The sequence below is a fragment of the Marmota monax genome, unplaced genomic scaffold (genome assembly GCF_021218885.2).
Source record: "Marmota monax isolate L192 unplaced genomic scaffold, Marmota_monax_Labrador192_F-V1.1 WCK01_AAM20220418_F8-fsc00035, whole genome shotgun sequence".
NCBI classification, from domain to species: domain Eukaryota; kingdom Metazoa; phylum Chordata; class Mammalia; order Rodentia; family Sciuridae; genus Marmota; species Marmota monax.
Window position 1 is genome coordinate 2,579,090 of NW_026691961.1, and position 21,999 is coordinate 2,601,088.

Consider the following 21,999-nt stretch of genomic DNA (forward strand, 5'->3'; position numbering starts at 1 on the left):
GGCTGACCACGGACAGCACCAAGCAAGACTCCACCCTCAGAAACCCAACCCCTGGCTCTCTTGCAATGTGACCCTCTGCCTTATTTGGGTGGAATGTTCTGTGAACAGCTTTCTCCAATAAGAGCCAGGGTTCGGGTGTGCTCGCTGCCTCTGGTCTGTCTCTCTCGCCTTTCTTTTGCCTCCCTTTTGGAAGTTGAGGCCAAGGAGCCTTCGCTGCACCCCAAAAAAGGTATTTTCTGTATCTGTGGGATTTTAGTCCCCAGCCCAATTCACCTGGAGTGACCCTGATCCGGTCCGTGTCACAGCACCTAATGATGGTCTCCTTGTTTGCGGAGTCCTGAGTCAGTGCAGAACACCACATGGGGGACCTCCCCCTCCCTTCCCCCACCCCCTCCTCCCCCTCCAGGATTCCACACCATAGTCTGACCAGGTCTCCACCCTCCTGCTCTTCACCACAGGGATCAAATTCCAACACAGGGACCCCCATGTGGCACACACTGAAACCACCTCCCAGCCATGCCACACTTGGCCATCAGCTCTGCACCCAACACACACCTAGCGCACAGTTAGAGACTGGACCCATCCTAACCAAAAGGGCTCCTGCTGTGAAGACACTCCCCCAAGGTCACTGGGCTCCAGCAAAGCCTGGGGCATGCTGGGTGCTCAGAACCTGGTGGCCGGTACCATGTGGCTGGGGCCAGGGGCGCTGGTGGCTCATCAGGATCCTTCCAGGGTCCTTCTTGACCACCCCCCACGCCCACAACCACGGGTGCACCTGGCCTGCAGATCACCGACCTCAGGGGCAAGCTAGAAGCAAGGTCTCAGGGTGGCAGGTGCCATCAGGGAGCCAGGAGACCCCTGGGCACTCTCCCACAGTGAAGCAGCTCGGCCTTCCTGCGCTGAACTTTCATCTAACCCACTGCAGAAACCACCTCCATTTTTATCCCCATCGATTTTCTAAGTCTATTTTTATTATTCCTGTTCCCTGTGAGGGCTGGATATCTTTGGGGGCTGAGTTCCTCTCATAAATAAGTAAACATGTAGGTAAATATGAAGAAGAACAGCTAACATCTATTAAACACTTGGTGCCTCGCCAGAGATGGCCCCAGAGCCTTTGCTCCATGGCTTTATTTTGCCATCATAACTACCCAGTGGGGGGACCCCCATGTTGCAGAGGAAGAAACCAAGGGTCAGAGAGGTGAGGTTACTTCCCCAAAAAAGGAGTGGAGGAGAGGCCGTGGAAACAGTCCGAAGGTTCCCTCCAGGGCTAGATGTGGAGTTGCCGCGTGACCCAGCAATTCCACTGGTAAAACGCACCCAGGAAAAATAAACACCAGCCACAGAGGGAGGTGCTGCTCCCAGGAGTCCAAAGGGAGGAAACCCCACACGTCCATCACAGATGAAGGGATCGTGGAGTGCCACAGAGCCACGTGGTAAGCGCAGGGACGAGGTACCTACAGGCTACACGTGACTACACGTGACAGCATGGATACACCTTGCAAATACCATGCTCAGGGACAGAAGCCAGACGGAAGGACCACCCAGTGTACCTCCCGATTCCTCTGAAGCTTCCAGAAGAGGCAACTTTATAGCGACAGAAAGCAGATTGGTGGCTGGTTGCTGGGGGCGGGGCCCGGGCAGGAAGGCGTAGCCAGGGGAAGGCGTGGCCAGGGGAAGGCGTGGCCAGGGGAAGGCGTGGCCAGGGGAAGGCGTGGCCAGGGGGAAGGCGTGGCCAGGGGGAAGGCGTGGCCAGGGGGAAGGCGTGGCCAGGGGGAAGGCGTGGCCCAGGAGGAAGGCGTGGCCCAGGGCGGAAGGTGGGACCCCTGCAAATGGCTGTAGGGTTTTTTTTTTTTTTTTTGCAGAGGCGATAAAAATGGAATTAGTTGAGATGGTTGCATGACATTATGAATACACTAAAACCCACTGAGCTGGACATTTTAACATCATGAACTTTATGGAAGTGAATTATGTCTCCATCATTAAAACAAACAAACAAACAAAGGCAAGCCTTGATGAGCAGGTTCCGAATGGTCACGGGGACAAGACTCAACTGCACCTCCCTTCCTGGGTGCCCGCCCGCTCTGGCCCCCAGTGACTGAGCTCCTGGAGTCCATGCCAGGCTGGACGGGGGATGCCAAGTGCCCAGACTGGGGGCCAGCAGCCCTGGGTTCCTGCTGCACACCGTGAGCCTGCGGCCCCCCAGCAGAACGGATGAGCTGTGGTGAGCCGTGTTTCATGGCCTTCGGGAGCAACGCGGGCTGAGAAAAATCAAGTGGTCGGTGTGTTAATTACCGCTGCCCACCCGGGGCCCAGTCACCCATTATGCCAACCAGCCGATTCCAGGAGGAAGAGCCGTGTGGCCGGCACTTAGGAATCTCGTGGGCTCCATGAGACTAGATCAGATTCCTAACCACGTGGGCGCCCACCCAGTCCCCATCCTCATGGCTATAAAGCAATCCCCACCCTGCAGCGTCCACCCCAGCCCTGCCCCAGGAAGCCCCCAAGTTCAAGCTAGAGAGTCTTGTGGTCAGATCCTGGCTCGGGTGCATAATGAGCAGAGCGGCCTCCGGCCCATCCGTGGCTCTGAGCCTCAGTTTCTCCAAGTGGAGCCACCCTGGGAACCAGAAGATGCTGTTATGTGGATGTCACTGCTTACAGTGGCCCTCAGCATGTGGTTATTACTAAATGTGTTCTCGGATCACTTGGGTCATCTCCACGTCATTCCCCCAGCACTTGGGGCCAGAGAGGGAGACTCACAGCTCTGGGCACCCAAAGGCTTGCTCATGCAAGAACCCGCCCCCAGGCCGCTCTGATCCAGGAGAAAAGCCCAAGACTCTGCATTTTTGATAAGCAGTTCAGAGTTTGAGAGTAGTTCTCCATCCTGGGTACACACTGGAGTCCCTTAGGAAAACAGCTTTGGTTTTGTTTTGGGTTTGGGGGGGTGGTGTTTGGTTTGGTTTTTCTGAATGCCTAGATCCTAACCCCCAGAAATCCTGATATCTTGGACCCTTCTGTGTCCAAGACATCAGGATTTCTCAAGTTTCCAGGTAATTCTACTGTGCACCCAGGACTGAGCACCCTGTAAGCCAGTGGTTCTGAGTCAGGTCCTGGGACCCACCGCTGGGAATATGTTAGAAATGCAAATGCTCCATCTGTCCTACCTAACCCACTGAACCGGAAATCCTGGACCCAAGACCCAACACACTGGTTTAATAAACCCCCAGGTCATTCTGATGCACACTCAAGTTGAAGAGAAACACACAAACACACACACACATGACACCCCCAAGTTGCAAGGTGAGGGAGGTGCCTATCATTTTTGGCCCCACCCCAAGATTCTGATCCTAAAGTACAGGATGGGGGCCTGGGCATGTGCCTTTGAACAAGGGTCCCACGTGAGTCTTATCTTCTGGGAAGTTGAGTCATCAAAGAAACATTATCAGCCTGATGGTGCACCTGTCATACCAGAAACTCCGGAGGCTGAGGCAGGAGGATCGCAGGTGCAAGGCCAGCCTCAGCTGCCGCAGTCCTGCTGCAGCAAAATAACCAGGGAGTGACGAGCAACTTGCGTAAATTGATACAGTTGGAGTGGGAGCCGTTTATTGTAGGACAGGAGCAGTATATATACATTCCACACAGCTTATCTTAATTAACATAAACTCGATACAGCAGTCAACCAATAAGGAATCTCCACACTTAATGGCTCGCTGGCGTTACTTCACAAACCACTCCCCCTGGCAAAATGCCAGGCGCCATCCTGACTTGTTTACAGACTCTAACACTCAGCAACTTAGCAAGACCCTGTTTTAAAATTAGATAGATAGATAGAGGGCTAGGAGTGAAGCCCCCTGAGTTCAACCTCCAGTACAAAAGAAAGGGGAGGGGAGGGAAGAGGAAACATTAGGTAGGGGATTGACACCCCCCTCTGCAGCCTCTTCCCACCATGCACAGCCTCAGACCTCACTGGCACAGAAGCCATTTGAGGAACATGAACACTCTAATGTTTCCATGTGTGTTTACTGAAGTTCAGGCCAATTTAATAAGAACCTCTGTAAATGGGGTCTAGAGACCAGCATTTTCTTTTTTGGTGGGGGGGAAACCAGGGATTGAACTCAGGGGCCCTCGACCACTGAGCCACGTCCCCAGCCCTATTGTGTATGTATTTAGAGACGGGGTCTCACTGAGTTTCTTAGTGCCTGGCTTGTTGCTAAGGTTGGTCTTGAACTTGTAGTCCTCCTGCCTCAGCCTCCTGAGCTGCTGGGGTAACAGGCGAGAGCCACCATGCCAGGCAGCTTTTCTTAATATTTTTTTGGTGCTTGGGATGGACCCCAGGGCCTCACGTGTGCTAAGCAACCCCCCCACCTGCCCCACACCCCAGGTTCCTGCTCTGGCTCCCCCAGGGTGTTCCACGCCTGGTCTAGCTAAAGACCAAAGCTAAACAAACTCCTCACTCTCCAGCTCCTCCGGATCCCCTCAGTCCTGGGGGCCTGGCTCCTGCCCAGACTCTCCCTCCAAGCACTTCCACCTGAGTCCTTCAGGAGCACAGCCCCCTCCACCGGAAGCACTTCTGGAAAGCCAGCCCCACGCTGTGTTCCATCCACACTCCTCTCACTACCCAGCCGAGGCTCGAACTTATCACACTCAACTGGCTCTTTCTGAGCCACCCAGGGGCCTGGGTGTGTGCCTTTGAAGAAGCGGCCCCCTTGCAGATCATTTTGACAGAAAAATATTCCCTGACATTTCTGAAAACACTCCCTGGGATCAGTACCACCCCTATGGAAAAGTACAGGTTCAAACAAGAAGATGGCTCTTACTCCCTCTCCCCACGTTTTCTGTTTCAAATGCTGCTTATGAGGATGTGATGCCTGGAGATTTGGCAGCCATCTTGTGACCAAGAGATAAGGACAAAGATAAGACTTCACAAAGATACCACCCTAGAGCCTCGAAATCATGAAGTCACTGGCCACCCTCTAACTGCCTATGTCCAGACATCCCACCATATGAAGGCCTTGCTTGTCCAAGACCCCACTATTTGAGTTTTCTTTTAATTGCAGTGGGATACATCTTTATTAGTAAAGCCAGGTCCAACAGGCCAGTATGGGTAGGTAGAACAATTTAAAACATCCAGGCCATAAATGACAGGACGCCTGAGATCTTACTTTAAACCCTCCCACTTGGGGGCCATGAGGGGTGGGGGGATAGCATGTGGAAGAAGGAGTGGGTGGATTTGATCAATTTGTAAATAAAATCTTGAGAAACCCCAGGGAGAAAAAAAAATTCTGAATTCTTGCTGTGGGTGTAGATGAAATAAGACGGCAAATCTTGTTAACTGTCAAATCCGGGAGCTGGACATACTATACACATCGGGTACGGTTTTGAAAATCACTACAATAACCATTTTCAAAAGATTGACCCATGGCAACCAGGCGGTTGTTCTATTGATTCATTTATTTATTCGTGTATTTATTTGGGGCAGAATCGAAGACTTGGGGCTGCTGGTCAGAGACCCGCGTTCCTAAAGGGGTCCTGTGGGCTTTTTCCTCTGAGCACCCTCCCCAGCGCAGATCAGGGGGGGCCAAGGGTCAGGGAAGCAGGGGGGACGCGGTAGCAGACTTTGGCTCAAGTTCAGGTGTTGCCATTCACCCGTCAACCTCGGTGGCCACGGCCAGTGCACCAGGGTGAGCAACAGCTCCCTGCCCTCAATGACAGCACCCACGTACCCAGGGACACTGGCTTCTGAGGGATCACTTTTTGTTAAATCTTCGCTGCTAGTTTGAAGCCCACATTCTCCACGTTCCCTGGCCACCCAGGGGAGTGAGGATGTCAGACCCATTTTACTCGGGAAGAAACTGAGGCTCAGAGAGGTTAGGATCAGACAGCTGGAAGGTGGGGTCTGAGCAGAGCACCTGATTCCCCAAAGTGAAGGTCGTTTTAGACTCCCTCCATGTGGGTGTTGAAGGCTCAGTACAGGACCATGATTAGTACCACCCAGCCACGGATCCCACTTTACAGATGAGAAACACCAGTCCCAGGCCGACCCCAGCAGCAGGGACAGACGGGCCTTCTGATCCCACTCCTCAAGGTCAGCTCTCTGACCCTCCATCCAGTGCTCCCCACCCCACCCCACTCCCAGGGAAGCGGAGGAGGTGGCGTGGACGGTGAGAGCCGGTCCAGAGATCCGAAGGTGCAATTCTGACGCACTCAGCTGTGACACCTGGGGTCACTTACTTCCCCTCTCTGAGCCCCAAACTCTTTATCTCACCCACACCCTAAATCTGTGATCATCCGGGGTGGGGAGGATGCCACTGTCCTCCCAGCCCCAATCCTGAGATGCAGAGAGCCCTAAAGCACGGAGACGCCTGCTCTCTGGAGCCAAAAGTTGCTGTCCTTTCAAGGACAAATAGCAACAGACCTGCCTTAGTTAACCACCTACACCCCGAGCGCCCCGGAGCTCGGCGGGAGCCTCATCTGTGGGAAATACTGCCACCCTGTGGCCACTGCTCGCCACTGCAGGCCGCCTCCCGGGACTTCACAGGTCGGAAATCCCAACCAGCCTTTGCCCAGACTCCCAGGGCTCCATCTCAAGACCCCACATGCCTCGGCTCAGAGGCGGCCTCGCCCCACCCTATTTAAAGTGGCAATGCCAACCTCACCCGTCACATTTTCTCCTCACTGTTCCTCACCATCTGAGGCCACAGACATTGGAACATGTCCTTCACCTGTCCTCTCCCTCCCAATTAGGATGTCTGCTCTTTTTTTCTTTTTGATGCTAGGGATTGAACCCAGGGTTACTTAACCCCTGAGCCACATCCCCAGCTCTTTTTATCTTTTATTTAGCGACAGGGTCTCACTGAGTTGCTTAGGGCCTCACTAAGTTGCTGAGGCTGGCTTTGAACTTGCGATCCTCCTGCCTCGGCCTCCCCAGTCACTGGGATGACAGGTGTGCACCACCGCGCCCAATTTAGGATGTCCGTTCTGAAAGGACAGCGATTTTTGTCATCTCGTCCTCCACACCTGGGACAGTGCCTGGTCCATATCACATTTATTTGTTAAATGAATGAAGGGTTCCATGGCTTGGAGAGGCCGCTGGGCTCTCTGAACCTCGGTTTTCTCCATTACAAAATAAACATAAGAAGAACCCTTTCTTTATAGGACTCAGCGAGGATCAAACGAAGGCTTAATCATGGGGCCCCTCGGGGGGTTGGGTGAGCGTCCCCTAGAATCAAGCCTACTCCAGAACGTGTTCCCATTTAGAAGCAGGGAATGTCATGACACAGATGTCACTCCGGCCATGTGCCAGGTACAGGTATTTCAGTCAACGAGGTGCACACACCCTATGCTCCTGGGGCCAGAAGTTTCCACCACCCAGTGGTGCTGTGGCCATCGTGGTATGTGTCAGTGACACTCCAGGATGTTCACACAGCACCAAAGTCAGCTAACAAACAGCGCCTGTCTCAGAACATAGCCATCTTTAAGAGACGCTTCACTGCAGGTGAGACAAAGTCACAATGCATAGCACAGGCCCCAGAGCCAACGCCCGGCATCCTTATGAGATGAAGAGAGGCCAGGCGCAGTGGGGCACGCCTGTCATCCCAGCAGCTCGGGAGGCTGAGGCAGGAGGATTGAGAGTTCAAAGCCAGCCTCAGCAATTGGGTGAGTCACTAAGCACCTCAGTGAGACCCTGTCTTTAAATAAAATACAAAATAGGGCTGGGGATGTGGCTCAGGGGTCGAGTGCCCCTGAGTTCAATTCTGGGTACCAAAAAAAGGACCCAGAGACACACACGGGTGCTCAGAGAAGACGCTCTGTGAAGTCAAAGGGAGGCCTGAGGGATGCGGCTGTAGCCAAGGGACCCTGGCAGCCTCCAGAAGCCAAGAAGCCAAAAAGGATTCTTCCCCAGAGCCCCCAAAGGGAGCAGAGCCTTTGTGACACCTTGATGGGGGACTTCTGCCCCCAGAGGTGGAAAAGATCCCATCTTTGTAGTTTTAAGCCACCTTGAAGTTCATGTTACTTTGTCACTGCCGCTAACACAGTTTCCTATTTCCCAAATCACAGGCGTTGGTGACGGAATTACACGCACATCCTGCTTGGTGCAGCTGCGCCCTGCACGGATTCTGTACAACACCATTTTCCTCTGCAATGATTTTTCCTCTAAAAATACATGCTTCACCCACACTAAGCACAACTGTACACACAGCCAAGGAGTCCCTCCAGAGTCCACTCGCACTCTGCAACCTCAGCCAATGGGCTGGCTCATGCCTGGCCACCTCTTCCTCAGGGATCCTTGAGTTTGGTGAACAATTTTGACCAACAGTGAGAGGGTGAGAGGCAGAGCAGTAAGGAAGCCAGGTCTGCCGGGCGGGAAGTTTCCCAGAGAAACTTTATTCCTTCGAGGAAGGAGTGTGTATTAGTTCCATACTGCTGCTGTAACAAGTGTCCACAAGTTTCTCACTTTAAAACAACACATATTTATTCTCTTATAGTTCTGGAGGTTGAAAGTCTCAAGTAGGTTTTCCTGAGCTGAAAGTGAGTGTGTTGGTTAGGACTGGTTCTGGAAGCTTCTAGAAGGTCTAAGGGGAGAATCCAAATCCTTAACCTTTTTATCATCTGGAGGCTGCCCACATTCCCTGGCTCCTGGTCCTGTATGGGAGGAAAGATTTCTTTTCTCACCTGTCACTTGGCTCAGGACTGAGGCCCCTATAATAAAAGCCACATCAACAAGAGACAAATATATGAATTACTATTATTTTATTTTGTATTTTGTTCATATGTAAGTTTTATGTTACACCTGAGCCTTCAGAAGTTAAAACCCAGAGGAGAAACCTGGGCACTTTTATGCTCAGTTTGATGAAGAGTGGACAGGTGTAGACCAGCATGACTGGGCACAGGGGGCATCATCTGATGCTAATAAAGGGGGAAGGGTGCTTGGCAAGACTTCTCTTGGCCGACTTCTATGAAGGCCTTTATCTCCAAATAAGGTCACTTTCAAAGGTCCTGGGGCTTTGGCCTTCCATGTAGGAACGGGGCCGGGGAATGCAATTCAGGCCTGAATATGTCAGGGGTGGGATCTGAACCTGAGCCATCTAACATGTCATTGCAAAAGAGATGGAAGTGACTGTAGCGACCCGCGTGGCTTGCAAGGCTGTACTCCAGGCCTCGCACCCTTGGAAGGTCCCTCCCAAGTGGCCTTGGCCAAGTGACTCACGTCAGCCAATAGGACGTCGGCTTGCCTTGCTCTCCTGGTGTGGCGCGCTTGCAGGAACCCAGCCCCTGGGGTGTAAGGAAGTCCATGCCGGAAAGAAAGTCCACGTGAACACAGGGACCCGGGGCAGGAGAGGTTGTCGTGGACCATCCGGGCCCAGCTGAGCCGCGGTGGGCACCCGCAAGCCCTGTCCAGATTGTGCAGGGGGGAGCAGCCAGGTCAGAGGCTGTATTTAAGCCACTGCCTTGGGGACTGGGCAGCTCAGTGACACCACTGATATCACCCACCGACTTGGACCTTCCAGCCTCGGGGACAAGGAGACCACAAGCATCCTCCGATTTCCTATTTACCACCTCGCCTGCTCGCCCTGTTCCTCCCAGGATTGGACCAGCAATGAGCGAATTAGCAAATAAACAAAGGGCTCTTCTTATGTTCCCACACACTGTCAATCACACGGTGCGTCCTTAGAAGGTGGGTGCCCTCGGACACCTTGGGAATGTGTCCTAGGATGGATTTTTTTTTTTAGCATGCCCCAGGCCGGCAGGACAAAGGGAGATGGCGCCCCCAAGTGGGAGTTGCTGGGAATGGCGCAGGAGAGAAAGGACAAAGGAGGCGCCTTGGTTCAAGTTGACCAAGGAACAAACGCTTGAAAGTGGAGCCAGAGGACACCATCCAGACCGGGGCTGCGCATCCAGAGCCCTGAGGCAAGAGGGGATGGACATTTTGTGACAAGAGGGGGCATGGGGACAGGACAGCTGCCTCTGCTCAGTTGCAGACCTGGGCTCCACAGAGCATTGGGGTCCCAGACCCTAGAGGGACTATGTCCAGGAGGCTCCCAGACAATGTCCCACTAAATTTCAATCTACAGCCACCATCTGGACCCTTTGGGGTCCTGGTAGAGAGATGAGCAGGCAGAGAGAGGAGCCTCTGTGAGGGCAGGAAGAACCGTGGCAGATACCGGAGGAGCTAAGGTGGCGTGGGGCGACCCTGCAGTGGGAAGTCAGAGCCCTGAGTCGGGGACAGTGACTGTGGGCTCAGGACCTGCAGGACCTCCGAAGTGGTCAGTCCAACAGCCCCTTCTGTGCCTCCTCCCTGCCTGGTGTCCATCCTGAGAGGTCCCCAGAGACTCCCTGGGTGCCCCTCTGTGACTCAGAGCCTGCTTTTCAGGGTGGCTGCCTGCAACATCAACCTCCGTCCCTCTAGCCCAGGAGGAGGGACCAGCAGGCGCTCCCTCACCTTGATCATGGTCCCTCTCACTGAGCACATGCCTGTCACCTCCTGCTCAGCCTGGGTGCCCCAAACATTCCTTCTGTTATGGACCAAAGGTTCATATCCCCCAAATCCATGTGTTCCTCAGAGCCGTGATGCCCATCTATAATCCCAGTGTCTCAGGAGGCTGATGCAGGAGGATCGCAAGTTTGAGGCCAGCCTGAGCAACTCACAGAGACCCTGTCTCAAAACAATCAAAAGGGCTGGAGATACAGCTCAGTGTAGGGTGCCCCTGAGTTCAGGCCCCTGTTTTGCCAATACATATGACCTTGACTTCCTACATGATGGTATCAGGAGGCCCTTTGAGTTTAGATGAGGTCCTGAGCATGGTGCTCTGAAGATGGGATCATTGTCCTTGGAAGAAGAAATAGCACAGTGCTCTCCTGTCTGTCTGTCTGTCTCTTTCTTTCTCTCTCTTCTTATATGGCAGCCATCCGGAAGCCACTAGGAACACCCTCCCTAAACCTGGTCATGTTGACACCTAAGTTTGGAACTTCCAGGCTCCAGAACTGTGAGAAGTACATTTGGTTGTTTAAGCCAACCAGCCCCTGGCACTTTGTCACCGCAGCATGAACTGGCAAGACGCCTTTCCATACCATTGTGCATTTTCATACGGGTCTCTGAGAACTCCTGGTTGCCTCAGAGCCTCAACACCCACATCCACCCACATATTCCCTTTGACCTCTGTCTCAGAGGGCAGCGCCTCCCAGAGAGGGAGAGGAGGATACACCACGGAGACCCGGGAGGCTCCAGATAGAGCCTGCAGGAGGAGGCGGCCTTCCCTCACCCACCGCTCTCCCCTTCCAAAAGGACGTAGGAACCCCCTTCTCCAGCCTGCAACCCAGGGAAGTGGGAGGAGACAGGCAGGAGTAGCGTGATGGGCAGTGTAGGAGATGAAGGTCAGCAGGGAATTTTTTTCCTTGGAGTTGAGAGAGAAAGTTCATAGAATATACTGGAAGATCTGAAAATGCACCCTTGCACCCCACCCCCACCACCACCATGTGCATGGGCTACAGGGTGCCCCCAGCCCCCGTGCATACTCACCTGTTCAACCGCTGCTCCCCCGGCATCCACAGAGGGGCCCGGTCCAGAGGGGCTCCCAGCCCCCCAGAGAAAAAGCCACCCAGATGCTGAGTCCAGGATACAAGCTCAGACTCCAGTTCTGCTGAAGACCACCCCAATACACGGAAGAAGTTCTAATCTCTTTGTCTTCGTCCATGGGGTGGATGGCCACGGGGTCAGAGGACAGGTCTGCCGCGGTGAGACTGTGTGAGAACCACACGGGGCACAGGGGCACAGGTGGAGATGGGCCCAGGGCACACGCAGAGCTGTGGCTGCTGGTGTGTCTATCAGGAAAGAGCTGCACCTTCCTCACCAAGCCGGCCTGGGTCCACCAGAGGGGCCACCTGTCCTCCTCCATGCGAACATTCTCTGTACGCCCCCTGTGGAAGTCAGCTTTTGTCACTGTAACCAAAATACCTGACCAGAACAATTGGTTTCAGATGTTTGGGCCACGGTCGGCCAGCACCATGCTCTAGGCCCAAGTTGAGGCAGAACGTCATGGCAGAGGAGTGTGGTGGAGGGAGTCTGCCCTGCTCTACATGGCCAGGAAGCAGAGAGAGGGGAAGGGGCCGAAGGGAAGATGCACCCTCCCCAGGGCTCACCCCTGGGGATCCACCCCCTCCAGCCAAACCCCACCTGCTGCAGTCACCCTGTCAGTCCGTTCAAACTAGGATGGACTGATGAGGTCACAGCTCTCACAGCCCAACCATTTACCTCCTGCATTAACTCAGGAGCTTTTAGGGGACCCCTCATATCTAGCCGTAATATCCCCTGTATGAGGTTACAGGTTCCCTAGAGGAACAGAACCAACAGGGAGTGTAATTATAAAATGGGGACTTATGGGCTGGGGATGTGGCTCAAGCAGTAGCGCGCTCGCCTGGCATGCGTGCGGCCCGGGTTCGATCCTCAGCACCACATACCAACAAAGATGTTGTGTCCGTGGAGAACTAAAAAATAAATATTAAAAAATTCTCTCTCTCTCTCTCACTCTTTCTTTAAAAAAAAAGATTACATTAAGAACCATTCAAATTCAAATTAATAGATGAGCAAAAGGAAGTCTAGTACAGTAGAGGAAGAAGAAGAGGAGAAGGGGTGGACAGAAGGGGAAATGAGTTTGTTGAGATGAACCCAACTATCTCGTATAACCATTAAGCTCTAATAAAAATATATTTAAAAAAATAATAAAAAATAATAAAATGGGGACTTATTAGGTTGGCTTAGGCGACCAGAAGCTGGGTAGTCCACAGTGGCCGTCTGCAGGCTGGAGAGCTGGAGGGACCAGGAGCTGCGCTGTCCCAGAGGCTGAAGCCCCAGGACAGGAGGGATCAAGGTGCCACCCTAGTCTGAGACCTAAGGCTACTGGCAGAGTCCGCTTTGGAAGAGCAAAGAAGCCAGAGTCCAATACCCTCAGATGATCACAGGGACAATCAAGACCCAGGTTCAAGAGGACTCCAACTTGCATCTGCTGCTGCTTCCTTGTTCTTCCGACTTTTATTCCATCCAAACCATCATCCTATAGGATGGGGCTGCCCAGGCTTAGGGAGGGTCTCCATTCCAGTTGGCTAGCCCACATGCCAATCATCCCTAGGCACGCCCTCATCGACACACCCCCTAATCCTCTTAATTCCTGACATCTCTTAATCCAATCAAGTTGACAATTCAAATTGACCATTACACATGAAAACATATTCAACAAAAAATAAGCAAATTCTTAAATGGCAGTAACTTTATCTTAAAGAATGTGTGTTGTTACAAAGCCTTCAGGATCTTTATATATCTCAATACAGAAAACCTGTAAATCAAGATCAAATAAATAGTTTTAGAAAAATGCCAATAAGTACTTTTCCTGCAGGGAAATTTTGGAAAATAATCTTAACTATACAAAAATAATGAAAGAGTGATATTGTCAATCCTGGGAGGAAAAAAAAACTGGTGCTTAGAAACTGTTTTTTTATAAAATTTCTTGTGTGAAACTGGTTTTAACAATACATGGTCAGGTTAGTTATCTAATTAGCTACCTAGGTTGACAACCAAATACAAGGCAATACTGAAAGTATTATAAAATAAAATGCAACTATGTGCCAAAATGTTAAGGGTACAGTGTAAAATGTTTAAATCAGAACTTAAAGCCATACTTAACTATTTCAAGTACAGAAATGTAATATATATTCAATAAAATGTGTAATAAGAGAAACAGGTCTTTCTCAGTGGGATGATCATGGTGAATATGTTTCATGGAAATGTACAGAACTTTCTGGACTTTTCTATGATCAGAATGTGTTTGATTTTTTTAACTGGGGAAGATATTTCACTACAAATTATAGTCATGAACCACATGACAACATTTTGGTCAATGACAGGTGGCATACACAACAGTGGTACCATTATGTCATCTAGTGACATCATAGCCATCTTAGTGTGTGGACAGGCTCTATGATGTTCTTGCAGTAGAAAAATCTCCTACCCACGTGCTTCTCAGAATAAAACCATTGAGCAACACACAACTGTATATTAACACGAAAATAGAAAGTCAGGTGCTGCTTGGTTGAGCACCTGTCTAGCATGCATGAGGCCCTGAGTTCAATCCCCGCACCCACCAAAAATAAAAATAAAAATAATTAAAAAAAATAAAAAAGGAAAAAAAGTGAAAGGGTTAAGGTCACAGTCTTCCAGCACCTCCTCTGTCCCTCTGCAGCCACCTAGGTCCTCCTGGCAGTGGATATCTGCTGAGGACCCAGCGAGATTTACTCAAATGCAGACATGTGTCTCTGCAAGTCCTGGATCTACTCCCTCCCAACAGCCAGAAGGAAAGCATGGAACAACTTTTGGTGGCCCCCCAGCCGATCCGAATTCCTGACCCTGGCAGGCCACCTAGCCACCCTCCCGCCCTCCTCTAGGCTGCCTGCTCCCTGGGCACCGGCCTTTGCCTGTGCTGTCCCTTCCACCTGGAGCACCGATTCCCTGCTCTCTCACCCAGCTGGCTGCCAGCCACCCACAGAATAGCATAGGTGTCAGCACCTCTCTGGAATCTCATGACACCCCAGCCAGAGCTAAGAACCCCTGTTCTGAGCTCCCCGGCCCCATGCTGCCTCCCTCTGGTCTCTACCATAGCTATTATAATTGTCTCTCTATGGCCATGGGGCATTCCTGAAGCTCATCTCGACCACTGAAGTGGGCTTCGAGTAGAAAAGTCACCACAGTAAAAACTATGACGAGAAAGTGCGTCAATATCCATTGTGTTGTTATTCACTCAACATGCATACATTGAGCACCTATTGTGTCCCTAGAAGTTCCCAGGGCCCTAGCCATTCTAGCCATGCAGCAGAAATGGCTCTAATAATCAAGGTTCTTGCTTGCAAGCAACAGAAACTGGCTCTTGTTCATTAAACAGGGAAGGAGTTTGATACAGCAGGGCTTTCAGAGGGGCCAAGAGAGTGGAGGATGGCGCCTACAGGACGGGGGCACTAGGGGAGGTGACAGGACAGAGGAAGCCCCGTTTGGCCTGCCCTAGGGCCCCCCTGCATGGCGGCCGCTGGTGACAGCAGACACATTCCCTCCACTGTGTCTTTGCTCCTCCTCCAGCTCCTGGTTTCTTCCTGTGCCCTGACTCATGGTGCCATCCTGGGCCTCCTCTCCCCCTGTCCTTGTCTTTACATAACTGTCCCCCGTCCCAGGGGTACCGCAGGCTCCCAGGCCCACCTCGCAGCTCCCACCTCAGCCTCGCCTGTCTGGTGGAATCTTTCACGGTTGGCTGGGCCACGCCATTGGCAAAAATGTGAAGAGAGAGAGGAGGAGGCCAGTCCTCACCCCAGCCAGGGGCCTGCCCACGGACCAGGCTCACCTGGGGGGGGGAACCTCAACAGAGGCCTCTTCTGCAAACCCAGGCCCGTGTCCTCAGCAAGGAACCCCAGTGGTTTCTAGATAATTGCTTTCTCGGGGTCAATTTCAATGGGGAAGTAGTATACCTCATAGGGCCATCATGGGGATCAGGAAGTCTGTATTATTTAGAACGGTGCTTGGTAAACTGCAAATGCCGTGTAACTATGGGCTATTCTTTTTAGAAAGATGTTTCTAGAAAAGTGTGCCTCAAATGGTGGTTCTTGGAAACCTTTTGCATGTTAATATTCATAGAAGACAAACAAGCATCGTGGCACACATCTGCAGCCTCAGCTACTGGGGAGGCTGAGGCAGGAGAATTGTTTGAACCCAGGAGTTCAAGGCCAGCCGGGACAGCATAGAAGGACACTCTATCAAAAAAAATGGGGGTGTAGGGGTGGGGCTAAGGATAGCTCAGGGTCGAGCATTTTCCCGGCATGTGCAAGACCCTGGGTTCAATTACTCCAAAATAAAAAAAAAACAAATAGCCCAGAAGGCTCTATGTACATTCATGCAAATACTCTGGATCCTGCTTTTAGCAAAGCCAGCACCCGCTAGGGCTTAAATGCTTCTGTTGGTCAGCTTCGCTTCTGTGGGGCTCATGGTTTCAGAGGCCTCAGTCTAGAGAAGGTCCACTCCATTGCTCTGGGCCAAGATGAGGCAGAATATCATGGTGGGAGGTGTGGTGGATGAAGACTGCTCCCCTCATGACAGCCAGGAAGCACAGAGAGAAGAGGGAAGGTGCTGCAGTGAGGAGGAACCCTTGGGGCAGCCGCCAGTGACCTCCTCCAGCACGCCCCACCCGCCCGCAGCCACGCCCCATCTATCACCCGTCAGTCATCCAAGCTAGAATGACTGATCAGGTTCCAGCTCTCACGATCCAGTCATCTCACCTCTAATATTCCTTTACTAACACAGGGGCTTTGGGGGGACACCTCATACCCAAACCCTAACAGTGCTATTGTTCTGGTTTAAAAGAATTTGAGCTGGGCAGAGTGGCGCTCACGTGTAATAATTCCAGCGGCTGGGGAGGCTGAGGCAGGAGGATGGCAACTTCGAAGCCAGCCTCAGCAAAAGCGAGGCACTGAGCAACTCAGTGAGACCCTGTCTCTAAATAAAATACAAAATAGGGCTGGGGATGGGGCTCAGTGGTCCAATGCCCCTGAGTTCAATCCCTGGTACTAAAATTAAAAAAAAAAAAAGGAGGAGGTAATATTGGCAGTCAGATACCAATATCGACCTTAGTTAAATTAGAACAAGGAATTTTTAAGATTCATTTACTTAAAAACAATAATAAATCCATTACATGTTAACATTAACTCTTTTATTTAAAGAAATAAAAATCTGTGTTTTCCAAAACAAAAGCACTGGATATTTTACATTCTTGAAAATCTCTCTGAAGTCTGACTTAATTGAAGACAGCTGGAGCCTTACAGCTGCTGCCATCAGTCTGTAACCCCACGTCTTGAAGCCACTGCGCACTCGGACGGTGACCCCGGAGAGGGAAAGGAGGTCTCAGGCCCAATAGGAAGTGTTGATCTTGCAGACCCTCTGGAAGGCTCCCCAGGCCACACTTTGAGAATCCTCTGATACAAAGAGGGAAGGGAGAGAGAGTATGAAACAGGCATATTTTTATATTTTCACAAAGGAAGAGGGATAGACACCAGTTTTACCCTCTTGACCCAAATCCCCTCTGAATCCTTCTAAATCCAAACAGCAGCACCTACTCCTTTCTGGACACTGGCTGTGCTCCAGGTCAATGGACAGTCCTTTGACCCAGGAGTCCCTCAGTCACGGCTCACTCAGCTCCTACCAGTGGGGACTGTTGTGGTCACCCTAACCGCCACCCCCTCCCCGGAGCAGATGCAGAAACTGAGACACAGACCAACCAAATGACTTCTCTAAAGTCACGTGGCCATCCAGAGATTCAATCCCCAGAAACTTCCACGTTACCTCCCAGCTGGCTTAGCCATAGTCCGAGCCTGACTCAGTCTTCGACGGCTCGCTGGGCCCCATCCCTCTGACTCCAACTCACTGGGCCTGGGAAGGACCAGGAACCCTTTATCCACTCTCCCTTCACTCATTCGCTCTTTCATCCATTCTGACCCAGATGATTGCAGCGAGCAGCCAGAATTGATAACAACTGGACTATGGCCTTGCTACAAAAGCTAAATTGAATGCAGAACCCTCTCCATCCCTCTGAACCAGGTTTGCATTTTGGCAAGAGCCTCAGGTGATTCACGTGCACACCACCCTGTGAGGTGTCTGGCTAAGGGGAAGTGCTGCTGCTAAGAGGGTGTGGGCTCAGGGGTCGATGGCAGGATAAAACAGTGGTTAGAGCGTGGCCTCTAGGACTGGCACAGCTGGGCCTCACCTCCAGCTTCTCTCTTGACCTTGACCTTGGAGCCCACACCACTCTGGGCTTGATAACCGAGTGAAGATAAATGTTCTGAGATTTCTGAATCTCCACTGGGAAGGCTCAGGAAGACCTATAAATAAGTAACCTGGAATTGCAACAATTCAGTCTTACTTTATACAGTGGTGACAGTCAGAAGCCCAGAAGTCACCCTCCTGGGTGGCTGAGTGGGACTCTGGACAGGCACACTGCTGAGTCAAACCTCTCCTGGCTGCCCACTCTGAGGAGGGACACCTGGGGCAGATGCCGGCTGCTCCTCCCTCAACCACCTTTCTCTCACTCTCTGTCTTCACTGAGTCTTTTTGTACCAAGTTATCACTTCCCAACTTTCTTTGCAAGATGGGAGGCTGTGTGACCCTTTCTGACCACCTGCTATGGCTCCAAGGACAATTTTCTTTCTGATTAACAGGGAAGCTCCTGGGAGAGCTCTCTTCCCTGAACACCTTTCTCACCTTGGAAACTGTCACTTAAAGACTTGATGCTGCGGCAACTATCTTGTGACCATGAGGTGCCAAGCTAAAAACAGCAGAGCAGAAGGCTGGAAAGCATCTGGGCCCTTGTTGACATTGTTGAGCAACAAACCAACTGTGAGGTCACCCACATCTCGGCTGGTGTGATAACAGAAATTCCTACTGTTGAGGCCATAACAATTGTCCTGTTATTTGAATGTTTCCTAACAGTTTTGGGGCATTGGGAGCGTATCTCCATGGTAACCTCACAGGGGACCATGATCGGGTGACCCACCTGTGGGAGTCAATGCAGGAAAGGAAGAGTCGGTGGCTGCCACATGGTGACTGCAGCAGACACACTGACTTGTAGCTGTCTGTGGGGGTGTCCTGCTGTGCACCCCCAGAAATAACTGGAAGAGGAGGATATTTTGCAACAGTGACTAAATCTCGACTACAGACTGGGTACCATAAGTCACAGGCTGAGGCATGAAAAGCATTGAAAATTTTTAGCAATCAATTGGTAATATCTGTCACGGCCACAAAATGGTGAAGCGGTAGCAATGTTGGGTCCCACCTCGGTTCTCTCAGTGCCCCTGACTGCTCGCTCTAGGGATGCATCCAGAGATGGAAACAGCTGGAATTCTCCCATCCCCACTCCAGGAGGGGACAGTCAGGAGCTAGAGCCTCTGAGGAGCCCGAGTCCCTTCTTGGCCTTGCCAAGGAAGGGCTCCCAGGATTCCAGGAGGAGGTCCAGCCTCTTATACCAACCAGGAGGCCCCTGAGAACAGGATCACCTCGCCTCCTCCAAGGAGCCACCAACAGGGTCTTCTAAACACCAAATCACGGTTTTGTCAGGTGCAAAACAAGAGACACCTACCGAAAGTCCCGTGATTTAAGTACAATGATCCACCAGAATGGACTGGCCACTTCAAAGCCAGGAGCAGCAAATCCCTCTGGGAAATGACCTACTGATTCACTAACAGAAAGAGGGTCGTGAAAGGCCTGAACATGGAATAGACACACCTTAGAGGGTTGGCAAGGCTGGGGTTTGATTTCTTTTAGTCAACCAATATTCAGTGAGTCCTTCCCTGTACAGGTCACAGGAGGACTCAGGCACAATTGCCTTTCCACCTCCCCCCTGCCCCCCGACCTTCGGAGTCACTTTCTCCTGCAGTTTTCTTGGATTCCAGGAACCACAGGTCTGATTGATCAGCATCTTTAGGACAAGCAACTCAAACTTACTCCCATGCAACAGGGAGCCTTGATGAATAGATCACCCGCAGCTGAACTGCCCCACCCCCAGCAGGAGCAATTACCCCATGAAGGAACCTACATTGCCCCTTAAGCATTAGGAGCAATCATCTCGTGTTGGGAACCGAATTGTCCCCTGAAGTGATAATGACCTTCCCAGAGCTCCCACACCATCACCTGACCAAGCCGATCTAATCCTCCAGGTAGAGCTAGCTCCCAACCAGGGTCTTTTTCTATAAAACCTCAAGGTTCCTGTCAGCCCCTTGAAGACAGATCTTTGGTCACCTCTTCTTCCCAGTGAGGCCACACTGCTTAAATTTCCTTTCCTGCCCTTCATAGCCACTTGCCCTCTTTGATTGGCATACAGGGACAGGTGGCCAAGTCTGGTCTACTGGGGTCCCTGGATCTCAGGCCTTTGCCCTAGGACTTTGGTAACCTAAGGATGAACAAAGGACATGGGTTTGGGGTTTTGTCCTCATCCAGCTTAGGGGTGTGCTGTGTAAACAGTAGCCACTGGCCACATGCAGCTCTTTGAATTTAAATTAACTGAAAGGAAATAAAAATACCAATCACATGTAAAGTGCTCCGTAGCCACGGGGCCACTCTCCAAGGCTGGACATGCAGCAAGCCCTCCAGAGACCTCTGTGGGGGGCAAAGGGTGAGGGATGTCTGACCTTACAGCCAATGACACCAGTTTAGCTACTGGATGAGAACGAGAGCCAGACACCTGGATTGGATCCCAGTTCTGCTGGCTGATGAACTTGGCCTGTACTGAACCCCTCTGGGCCTCAGGGTCTTCATCGGTAAAATGGGGCAAATAATGATATTTGACCAAAAGGATTGCTAGGGCAATTAAATAAGTTAAAAGATTTAAAGTACTTAGAACAACTCCTTGCATACAGCGAGCACTGTGTAAAATGCTAGCTATCATCGTGGACACTGTCATCTTCCACGGGTCTTTGAACATTTTAGGGAGAGAGGGAAAGATGCCCTGCCTCTCATTCTACTTCAGTTTCACTCTTTGCTCTCCAAGTAGCAGCAGCAGCCAAAGCCATCAGAATCCCTCTGAAATGAACCCAGAAAACGGATATAACCATCACTATCATATTAATCAACTCATGCTAAGAAATTTCCACATATCAGATCCCTGCACGAAGCACTTGACCTGTGCCCCGTGTTTACCAACAGGAGTGTACTATTAAAACAATCTCCCTTTTACAGATCAGGACCCAACCCGCCCACGTTTACAGAAGGATCTCGAGGCCAGTTCCACTGGACACCACCAGGTGGCAGTGGCCATCCACTTTCCAGTTCCGCAGTCTGGCGGGAGTACTCTGCAAATGCTTGATGAGCGCCAGCTGTATGCCAGACAGTATTCTAGGCGTTCACAATAAGCGATTTTAGCAAATTCGGGGGAGAGGGAAGAGGTCTGCCTTTCCATTTTTTCCTTAAAAATAAAAGGTATTCGTGGAAATGCTTACCTAAGGGACACATGACCTGACTGGGAGAAAACTGGCTTGGAGATGATGGAACTGGCAGCCAGAAGGGTTGGGGGTATTTCGGAAGGTCAGTGGTCCCCAAAACTCAGAGACTATAACCATCCCTGGAAGGAGTGTTATTTTTCAGCCCGCCTGCCGCGGAGGTGCGGTCATCTCCCTGTTGTGTCTTCATATATTTTGTGGCTGGGATTAGGAAGGGTGGTTTCACCCTGAGAAATCAAGAATGGAGAGAAAAGGGTGACTCTCAACGACCCATTTTTTGTCCCCAGAAAGAACCATCTGAGACAAGCCCCAGCTTGCAGATCCGAAGGTCACCCAGGGAACCAGTACTGAAGCTCAGACACACATACGCGCGCGCGCGCACACACACACACACACACACACACACACACACTCCGCCAGCCTGGTCCGGGGGATGCCAACCCCAGACCGCCCGGTGAACGAGGAGGGGATTAAGTGCCGAGGTTGGAGGTTGCCATGGACCCCCTCTTCACAGAGGTCCCAGCAGTCCAGTGGACACGTGTCCTGGTTGTGCCCTCCGTCTGCGAATCTCACAGCTGGAGGCTAGAACCTCTGAAAATGTGCGCTGGGGAGAGTGGTGGACGCGTGCGTACGTACGTGGGTGATGTGCGCGGTGGTGGCGGTAGGAATCCTGCGTACGACCCACGTGAGGGGTGCACCATGTTGACGTGTGTGTGTGTGGGGGGGGTGTTTGGAGTGGACAAGGCTATGCGTGTTGAGCTTAGTTGAGTAAAAGGGCAAGGACCTGTGGGAGCAGGGTAGAGGAGGGCAGGGAGTGTGCTCAGTAGGGACCCCCCTAGAGGAGTCCGAGCTGCGTGTGTGCCTAGATGTATACCCGGGCGGCGGTGACTTTGGAACGCGCGGCAAGATCCTCTCTGCGTCCTGGACCCGGTGCTGGTGCGTTGTGGGAAAGTCACTGCTTACGAACCCACATTGGAATGTATACCCGGCAGG